General features: G+C 44.6%; 1 protein-coding gene across 1 annotated transcript in view; it reads left to right on the forward strand.

The window, feature by feature from the left end:
* The window catches only part of CRADD (CARD and death domain containing adaptor protein), a 362,979-nt gene that overhangs the window by 328,723 nt on the left and 23,140 nt on the right, over nt 1-11,116 (forward strand). The gene's annotated exons all lie outside the window — the stretch shown is intronic.

The following is an 11,116-nucleotide window of genomic DNA, read 5'->3' on the forward strand; positions in this document are numbered from 1 at the left end:
AGATGCTTGTGTGATTACAAACCTGGGACCATAAAGGAAACAGTGGAGAAGGTGTGTTGTCATTGGTGTGTGCGTGTGTGCACGCACGTGTGCATGTGTGTGCATGTATGTGTCATCCCCATTAACTAAGGAAACCTAACGGCAATGTCAGCCTCAGTACATGATAACTAGCTGCTGTTTCTGTTTCCTCCTGTCATGGACCTGATTTCCCTTTTTTCCCTGACCTTCTCATCCACTTTTAACCTGCATTTCTCCTCCACCTCAAGGCAAATCCAAACTCCTCTCAACCACAGTTCTCACTCACTTCTTCTAGTCTCTGTCTTCTCATTCATCACATTTTGGAGAGTGAAACAACCCTTCCTCACTCCCTCCCTTGTCCTCTCCTAAAGGGGCTCTGCTCTGTAGCCAACCAGCTCTGCTTTTCAGAGAAACTGCCCTGTGGAGCCAGAATCCCTGTATTCGTTTCCGGTGTCTGCTGTACCTAAGTACCCAACCAGGTGGCTTAAAAACAACAGAAACTTATTGTCTCACAGTTCTGGAGGCTGGAATTCCAAAATCAAAGTGTCAGCAGGGCCATGCACTTAGCACCCTCCGAAGGCTCTAGGGGAGACTCCTCCTTTGCCTCTTCCAGCTTCTGGGGATGGCCATCGGTCCTCTGCATTCCAGCTGCATCCCTCCAAACTCTGCCTCTGTCATCACCTGCTGTTCTCCCTGCGTCTCTGTGTCTTCATGCAGCATCCTCCTCTCTGTATGTGTCTGTGTCTAAATGTCCCTCTTCTTATAAGGGCACCAGTCATAATGGATTAGGGCTGACCCTAATGACCTCATCTTAACTCTACATCTTAACAAGATTATATCTGCAAAGACCCTATTTCCAAATAAGGTCAGATTCACAGATACCAGGGTTTAGAACTTCAACAATTCAACCCTCACAGACCCCATATCCATCTCTGAGTTAAATTGAAAACAAACTAACAGAGACTCATCAGGCTGCTGATTCAAGAGCAGACGCCTATGCAGGCCCAGGCAGGAAGCTGGAAGTCTTTGGTCAGGGAATTCTAGGAAGTGCCCTAAGAGTGGTCTAGAAAAGAAGGACTCTAGGCTCTTGATGGGCACAGCTTCTCAACCCATAGACGCTGTACCCTGTAAGGATGAGTGCGAAAGGGAGAGGGTCTGCACAGGGCCCTCTAAAGAATGCCCACCCAAGGTACAGTCCTAGGAGGGCTGCATCAGCACCACCTGGGAGCTCCTTAGAAATGCAGAATCCCAGGTCCCACCCCAGACCAATTAAATCTGAATCTTTGGAAGTGAAGGGTGGGGTAGGTAGCAAGTATCTGGGTGTTCTCCAAGCTCTCCTATGATTCTTACGCATGCTAAAGCTTCAGAGCTGCTGCTTGGAAGCTTGGTTCCCAAGACAGAGTCCATCTTGTCCCTCTAAGGGTCTATGGGCATCTCTAACAGAAGATGCACATCCTCTGCTGGCCACTCAAGTGATGGGGATGTCATTATGTAAAAAGGCAGCGCAGTGCTTTGGTGAAAACATCTCTAGAGGCAAAATTGCATTTCTTGTGTTGAGCAAAAATCTGCATCCCTGTAATTTCCACCTCTTGGTTAATGTTATTCTCTGGAACTCCAAAAGAAATCCGTTCTCTTTTCCAAAAAGAACAGATTGAAGGTATTCAAAAATAGCTGTCATGTCCTCAATTTTTTCCTCCAAAGTCCACCTTTCTACACCCATGTTTTTTAATGTAGAGGAGGAAGGTATGACGTACGGGGTATATCAGGATTGAGTGCAGGGCATTGTTGAGTTTGTTTTTGGTGAAGACATTTGATTTGAAACCTTAAATGATATTAAAGCAGAATATGAGCTATTTATTTATTTTGAGCTGCATTGGGTCTTCATTGCTGCGGCAGGCTTTCTCTAGTTGTGGCGAGCGGGGGCTACTCTTCATTGTGGTGTGCGGCCTTCTCATTGCGGTGGCTTCTCTTGTTGTGGAGCATGGACTGTAGGCGTGCGGGCTTCAGTAGTTGCAGCACGTGGGCTCAGTCGTTGCAGCATGCGGGCTGTAGGGTGCGTGGGCTTGAGTAGTTGTGGCGTGCAGGCTCAGTATTTGTGGCTCGTGGGCTCTAGAGCACAGGCTCAGTAGTTGTGGTGGACGGGCTTAGTTGCTCCGCAGCATGTGGGATCTTCCTGGACCAGGGATCGAACCCAAGTCCCCTGCATTGGCAGGCGGATTCTTAACCACTGTGCCACCAGTGAAGTCCCGAGGTATTTTTTAAATGTTTATCAAAAAGGACCATATGTTAGAAATGACCTTCTTAGTTAGATAACAGGAGGGATAAGGATCCCAACTCTTTTTTCCCAGATCCCTGCTCACAGAGGCAAAAAAAACCTAAGACTTACTCAGCTACATACCTACAAAATGAGAAATATTGGAGAGAAAAATGTGGGAGATTTTGAAATGGGAAGAAGGCATTACTGGCTGTCTTTTATGTGGAGCGTCAATGACCATCAGATTCCTTAAATGTGCATGCCTTTGTTTGTCTTTGACTAGGCTGTTTACAACCCTGCAGAGATAGAAGTTAACTTGTAGAGAATAGACAGTAATGTAAATAATTCTTGTCATAGAAATGCTAGTTTTGTCCACTGGAATGCAACGGATGTTACTCTCTCTGGATATTGCCCCATTCTGCTCTTTACATTATAAATTCGTTTCCCAAATTCCTTAGCAGTCCATATATATGTGGTATATTTGAAAAAGAGGTTATAATACCTTCCTGGTTCCTTCACTGATTAAGGAGTTAAATAAAATCTTAGACACTTGTTTATTTTTTATTTGGATGAAAGTCACAATTGTACCTTATTTTGAAAATTATCCTTTAGCAATAGTTTTCCTTATAATCACTCATCTCTCCATCCATCTTTTGGCTTTTTTAATTGCTCACATTTTGTAGATATAGAAGTACCTAAAATTCCAATACTATTATTGTTATTGAAAGGGGACCACTTCCAGGGCCCAAGAGTGGGCTGTTGTCTAAAACTCGGAAATCAGTTATCTGGAGACACATGTACTGACAAAGCAAAAGACTTTATTGGGAAGGGGCGCCCGGGCAGAGAACAGCAGAATAAGGGAACCCAGGAGCACTGCTGTGTCATGTGGCTCGCAGCCTCAGGTTTTATGGTAATGGGGTTAGCTTTCTGGGTTGTCTCTGGCCAATCATCTTGCTTGTGCGCACGTTTGGTCCAATTCCTGGAGGCGCACACATCTCTCAGTCAAGATGGTCTCCAGTGCGAGGGTTTCTGGGAGGTTGGCAGGACATATTATGGGCTGGCATCCCCTCCCTCCTTTTGGCCCCTCCCGAATTCTTCCAGCTGGCCGTAGCTTGTCAGTTCTTTGTTCCTTATCGGGACCTCCTGTTGTGAGATAACTAATGCAAGCAGTTATTATACTGCTTGGCCAGGGCAGGTGGTTTCAGTCAATGGTTCCCTAATATTATCAGCATGGACTCTGGAACTGGGCTGCCTGAGCTCAAAATCCAGAACCTTAGTCAAGTTACTTGACCTCTCTGTGCCTCAGTTTCCTCACAAGGTTTTGTGATGAATAAATGAGTTACATAAATAAAGTATTTAGAAAAGGTGTGTGGAACAGAGAAAAAAAAGTCGGTTACTTTTTTCTCCTTCAGGCTGCAAGGAGAAAGAGAATTTGTCTCTCACTCTGGACCTGCTGCTGCTTATGGGTCCTAAAACCATAGCCATCTCCTCTGTTTTTTCTGTGAATGAAGACCAATTTCTAATTTAGGACCCTTTTGGTATCACTACTTTCTAATTTTCTCCTCTGTCAGGGTATTAATATCAAGTAAGGATTTATTTCACAGTTTTTATCTGAGGGAACTCAATCTTTTTTTTTTAACAGAATGAATTTATCAAATCACTACTCACCCTTATAATAGCCCTTCAGATGGATCAGATGCCTTTACTACCTTGACTTATTCTGAACATCCCATTGTAGCAGCTGCCAGGAGCCTGCACTCAAGCTGGCCAGAAACATCAGTCACCCTAGTAAAACTGGAAAGACCCTGCTGTCTTTTAGGTGTAAGATTAGGGAACCCACCTGAATTGTCCTTTTGGGGGAACAAGGAAAAGGAGTTTGTTTTAGCTTCCTTAATCTGTTTCTGAGCTACGGAACTCCTTCTTCAGAATTGAGCTCTTACATTCAAGTCTCCAGCAAAGGTTGTTCCTGGAATAGTATTTCAAGTCTCTGGTCCCAGTTTTATCAGTCAGGATGGGCTTGGCTTTGTTACTGTAACAACAAAACCCCAATCTCAGTGCCTTGAACAACAAAGGTTTATTTCTAGTTGATGCTATGTGTCCAGCACGTACTGATAGTGGTCTTGCTCTATGGCATCCCCCCAATTCAGGACCCAGGCTGACGGAAGTGCTACCGTTTGGGATTCTCCAGACTCACAGCACAATGAAGAGAACTTGGAAAATCGCAAAATGGCTCTTAAATATTTTTGTCCAGAAGTGACCAATATCACCTCTGCTCACCTTTCACGGCCATGCCTAATTTCAAGTATGGGGCAGTGTGCCTCTCCCATGTGCTCAGAATGGAGGGGAACAGGATATTAGATTTTGATGGACATGGTAATGTTTACCACACCAGTTATGGCTCCTAAGCCTTGACTGCTTTACTGCTCTTGTCCTGATTTATTTGCTTCACTCTCAGCATTTGGCATAGGATGTAATTTCATTTCACTTGGCCTTGCTTCTAACTTGACAACATCCCTGATATTGCCTGAAATCTGTGGGGACTAAGCTCCTCAACAGTACAAATTTGCGTCTGCAAACTTCAGGCGTTCTCTAGCAGGCGCCTTTGGTATTGTCCAGAGTAAGCTTGTTTTTCCTTCCAAGTTCTGCCTCACCCAGCCCCCACCTGGGTCTAATTGTAAAACTCATCTGCATGTTTTAAAAGCTCATTATGTAAATGTCTCAGAGTCCATATCCATCAACAGATAATTAAGGGACTGTATACATATTTATGAGTTGGCTTAATATTGCTTTAATGAGGAGGTTTACTAGAAATACCAGATCAAGGAGGCAAGAAGAAAGATGATGGTAACAAAGAGGAGCACAAGTTTCAGCGGTTCCTGGTAGGTCAGGACACTCAGCACCTCACATTTCCCGTCTGCCCACCTTAAATGGGAGGAAGAACCTGGGAAACAAGTAGATAACGTCACTCATAACTTCTTTGAAAATAAGGCTCTACTTCTTTTTTCCTAAATAAAAGCTATTCGAGGAGCCCGAGTCTCATGTTTTCACCACCTGTAAAAGCAGTGTCGCTGCGGGGACGTGGTGAGAAGCGGGGCGTGGCGGCCCCCAGCTGATGCAAAAACTGCAGAGGCGGAGCCGCCACGCTAGCTCAGGCGGCTTCTCTGTGCGAATTAGAAAGGAGAGGAGGAAAACCACTGGGAAACCCATGCCTCCCTCGAGCAGGCAAAGCCCTCCAGGTGCATGGCTCAGCGAGGAGACGACGCTTTATGGAGAGACATAAGTGACCTTGCCCCAGGTGGGTGAAGCCTACTAGTGCCCGGACACACGGCTAGGTGAGCAGAGAGCGGGCTAGAGTTCAGGCTTTACTCACCCCGCCAGCCAGGCTCCTTTGTACAGCACATAATCCGCACAACCACAGCGGCAGCGCTGTCTAGAAAACTCTGACGGAGCGACCCCCACCAAGAGCTGGCCTGAGTTTATAGGAACAGAAGACCCTTCCCCATTCTACCTCCCAACTTGTCCCTTCAGGTTACCCAGTGGCGGCTCAAGCCCACCTTTGGGGCCCCTCTATCGCCCCTCTCTTCTCTACCCACACACAGCCCATTGGCCAGGACTCGGTCAGGTGGCTCCACCGAGTTACAGAGGAAGCTGGGAATTGTAGTCTTGCTGGGTGACCGGGAGGACAAGGAAACTGGGTTTCTTGGCCACAGAGCATTGTCTCTGCCACCGTCCACCCATCTTTTCACTATCTGTTCATCCATTTCCATTATGCCCCTCACACAGAAAGTACAGACCTCATCCTAAGTAAAGCACCCCAAAGGCCATCCTGTGATGCAGCCACCTCCATGGGCCGATCTTGGTGATGTTGTACAGTCCTCTTCACCAGGTCCACATGTGGCTCCTGCAATCTGGTGACCAGGGAACTAGAAGGCAAGTCATCTGCCTGAACCACTCCCCACATGTTGGAGGAGTAGGGACAGGAAATTAAAACTCCCATTCAGTAAAGGGAAGGATGGAAGAAGCAGTCCTTGACCACAGCAATTCTGAAGCTTCTTGACTTGATCTAATTCTGGTCTCTGGGAAACACTGCCTTGTCTGTCATCCTCCCTGGCAAGTCTGAACTAGATGCTGACAAGCACGGTCTCCTTGGAGGATCCACAGCTTTGGGACCCTGATTCTTCCTGGAGTGAGTTTAGAGGCCTGAGATTGTTTTACAACCTCGACAATCAAAGAGTTTTTCTTTTCTTTTAAATTCAGGCTTGTGGTTTCTCCGACAAATGTAGTAGCTCTTCTATTCTATTTGTGTTTAGTCAGCGTTATATGTCAGGGACCACATCCACGTCCTTCCTAGACGTTCTTCTCTAACCTGATTTATGTCTTTGCTTCCTTATACCTCCCAGTCTGTCTGTCTGTCTGTTTGTTTGTCTCTCCCTCTCTTTTAGTAAAAGGCACACATCACATCTTCCCACATTCCCACATTCCATTGGCCAGAATTCACATGTTCCATTTAATTGCAACAGAGCCGGGAAAATAGGGTGTCACTATGAGTCCAAAAGGAAACAAAAATGGGGTTTGAATCCATATCATTACTTCTTTCTCATCTGGCCTGGGAGGTAAGTTATCCTGATTGGTAGCCCCTACTCAAAGCACATATTTGGAGTGAGGTAAGCCTTCTCTGAGAGAAGAGGGGTATTGTTTCTAGAAGAAAATAGGATTCGAAGTAGATAAACAGATTCCAACCCGGATAGAGCTTAAATATTTTGAAGGGCAGAAAGACCTAGCATGGAATCTTGACTTCAACATTTATGAGCCTTGGAGGTCTATAAGAGAGTTACAAGAACTTTCTGGGCCTCAGTTGCCTCATCTGTAGAATGGGGGTAATAACAGTACTTCCTTCATAGACTGTTGTAAACTTAGATAATGTTTGTCATGTACTTGGCACAACACGATGCAAGAGGAAACATCAGTATATGAGAGAGTAGAGGGTACAAGCCTCAGTCTATATATTCAGTTGTGTAAGAAATATAACTTTATTTTCCTATGTCTGAACCTAATGTCTATGTTAAATCCCCCTTTCCTTCTGATGATGGAAACTTCATCTCAGTCGATTCACAGCTTCTCCCTGGGTTCTGTGTAAGTTGCAGGGAGCTAATGTGGATTCAGAATGGCAGGGTGAGAGGGTAGCCATCTGTCCTTCTATGTTGTTGCTTGTCTGTGGTGGAATCCACTGAAATGACTTTGCATGTCATTTAGTCTTTGTGTGAGTCAGAGCTGGGCCCTCCCTTCTTCCTAGCCACCAAGCATCTGCAGATCTGCCAACTCCCTGTGTCATGTCTGGGTTACTCCACGGTGCACAGGATACACAGTATTGCCAACGACATCCTGGGACCCCAGAAACCTCTGTAAGTTTGCGTTGGACGTGTCTTGACTCACTGAACAAATATACCTTCTGCTTTCATGGCTTATTGGCTTAGGGACTTCTGGAGTCTTCCCATCCCCCAGCAATGGGGCTCAGATCCATTCTGCTCTTGGTTCCCCAATCTTATCCACAATGTCCATCATTCAGCATCAACCAACTTCCTGGAGAAATGTCCTAGCAGAATCTAAGACTGAGCTGCCCAGTGCAGTGATCATTCAAATTTAAATTGGGTAAAATATGCTAAATTAGCAATACTAACCACATCTCAAGTGCTCCGTAGCCGTATGTGGCTGGTGGCTACCACAATGTTTGTTATAGAACACTCCATCGTCCCGGAAAGTTCTGTTGACAACACTGCTCTAGGATCTCTTCCTTGTCTGGTCCTACCGCCATCCCCCACCATCTCAGAATCTGTCTCTGGCCTGGGGTGGAAACCTTGCTCTTACATGATTGTACAATCTCACACCATCCTGTTTCATATCTAGGTCTAGGCTTTGAAACTCAGAAGCCAAGAACTGACTCTTTTGTTCTCTGTGTTCTACTGCGTCATCTCTTCCCTGAGGCACAGAGGATGGGATGCCTATATTACCAACAGAGTGAACAACTTGTCCAGTTTGCCGAGACTGAGAGGATTCCTGGGACATGAGACTTTTGGTTTGAAAACCAGGAAAGTCCCAGACGATCCAGGACAAGTTGGTCACCTCGGTTACAAAGAACCACAAGTTACCAAGGAATGCGGAAAAAAATACCAGTCTTTATAACTCACAGTTACTTCGACTCTGTAGCTAATATTAATCTGATGAGGATTTCACTTTACCCTTCAAAGTTAGATTTGGATATTATATTTCTTCTTCTCTTTCTAGAAGCTTTCCTGCCTCTCTCCCTCCCTAGCCCTGTCACTTGCACGGATTTCATTGGTTCCACCTGGTATTTATTAGATGTACATCTTCAGATCACCTTTCCCCTTGCCCACCTCCCTAGGGTAACTGTTTGAGTATCTGATATTTTCCCCTTTCTGGAAAACTATTGATCCTGAGGTCATAGGAAGAGTGAGACACATAAAAGACTTCTATAGGGCAGACAGAAAGAGCCAGCTCCAAAGAACCCCTTTGGGCATTAAAGTAAGACCTTCAGTGGATTGTTAATAGCTACCTTTTGGCCCATTTCTAACTCACATAGTGACAGTTTCAAACACAGAAGCTCTTACAGAGCTCAGGTCTAAGAGAAGAGACTGCCGTGAGCTGCTGTCACTCGCCTGCTGACTGCCTTGTCCCTCTCCATCCTCTCGCTGACATTTTCCTGCCTTGGCTTATTAGTTTGTGTGCACTGTCTAAAAATACCTTGATAGCAGACACTCAGAGGGTTGAAGAAGGAAAAGAAGGAGTCATTCAGTAAGACCATGAATGTTCTTCTTTCACCCAATTTCTTCCCTCAGCAAGATTCAGACCTGAGGAGACACCAGCTTAAGTTCTATCAGACACTCTGACCCATGAATATGACTTGTGCTGTTCTCTGTTCCTGGAAAGTCTCTCTCCCTCCATTAACTTTAACCTGTAAGGTGCAGAAAATATGCATTTTTAACAAACACTCCAGATACTTCTTTAAAAAAAAAATTTACTGGTATATAAGTCACGTGGCATCCAATTCACCCATTCAAAGTGTACAATTCAATGGCTTTTAGTATATGCAACCATTACCACAATCAATTTTAAAAACTTTTATTATCCCCCCAAAAAACTCCAGATCCTTTAGTTATCACTCCTCAATTCCCACTCCTCTGTCTCAGCTGTAGGCTGTCACTGATCTATTTCTCTTTCTATAGATTTACCCATGCTGGACATTTCATATAAATGAAATCCTGCAATATGTGGTCCTTTGTGACTGGCTTCTTTCACTTAACATAATGTTTTCAATGTTCTTCCACGTTGAAGCATACATCAGTACTTCATTTCTTTTCATGCCTGAACAATATTCCATGGTGTGGATATACCATATTTTATTTTCCCATTCATCAGTTAATGGATATTTGCATTGTTCTACCACATATAATATTGCCTATTATAAATAATACTACTATGAAGACTTGGGTACAAGTTTTTGTGTGGACATATGTCTTCATTTCTCCTGGTTATTTGTCTAGGGATATAATTGTTAGGTCATGGGGTAATTCTATGTCTGACTTTCTGAGCAACCATCAGATTGTTTTCCACAGTAGCCACACCATTTTTCATTCTCACTAGCAGAGAATGAGGGTTCAGATTTCTCCACATCCTCACCACATCCTTACCTGCCTTTCTAAATTCTAATCATCCTAGCGGGCGCGAAATGGTATCTCATTTTTGTTCTGATTTACATTTCCCTAATGGCTAACGCAGGTGCTTCTTATACTCACTAAAGTTTGAGAACCTTTGGTATACTGCCCCATAGTATGTGATGGAGTTACCTGCCTTATGGTCCTTACTAGACAGTAAACTTGCAGAAGGCCTGGAGTGCATTACATGGCTACCTAGATCCCCTTCAGTGTTTACCCAGTGCCTGGCCCATTATAGATGCTCCATAAATACGAGCTAACTTCTATTGAGGGCCTGCACTGTGTCAGGCGTAGGTTACACAAATTAATTCATTTAATCACAACAACAACCCTTTGCGGTAGGATCTAGCATTACCGCCATTTTACAGATGAAAAAAAGGAGGCACCGAAAAGTTAAATAACTTGCCTGTATTTGAATTCTGGTTGCATGATGCCAGACTGAATTGCCTCCTGCGGTAAATATCTCTTGAATAAAAGAATGAATTCCAAACTCTGAAAGAAGGAGGAGACAGCAGACTGAGAGGCAGGGCTCACTCCACTATCCATTCGCCTGAACAGCCTTCTTTCAGGAAGAACAGCACTAGGAATTTGAGGTGCCTTTTCCTCTAAGTGACATCATAACTCTTCGCAAAACCTCAATTCCTAATGAAGGACATATAAAGTGGCACAGGCTTGGATTTTTTTAAGCCAGATATATGCTAATCCTGAGTCCCAAGCCCATCAGGAAGTATCCATGGTGGAGAATGGAAACAGATGGTGCAGACTTGGATTCTAGGGATGCGTTGGCAGTGAGGTTGAAAGGTAGGAAGACGTCTTTATAGCTTTGAATTGAGCTATTTCATATCAAATGTCTCCTTTTGAGAGTAGGCATGCTAAAGATCAGCTCCGAATAACCAACATGATTTTCCGCAGCCTGTACAGGATAAATCTTTCAACACATCCTACCAAGGGCAAATTAGAAAAAGGTGCTCCTTCAGTCCAAGCCAAGGTGCATGGGTTGGTAAACTGAGCATGGGCTGGATTTCAGCCCACTTGGCTGGGCACCTTTGTTCAGTGCCCAACCTGATCAACCATAAGTGGTCTGTAACTCTCTGTATAGTAAAGAGTCCAGCCC

Source organism: Balaenoptera borealis (assembly GCF_965194805.1).
Source record: "Balaenoptera borealis genome assembly, chromosome: 13".
In the NCBI taxonomy this organism is placed as follows: domain Eukaryota; kingdom Metazoa; phylum Chordata; class Mammalia; order Artiodactyla; family Balaenopteridae; genus Balaenoptera; species Balaenoptera borealis.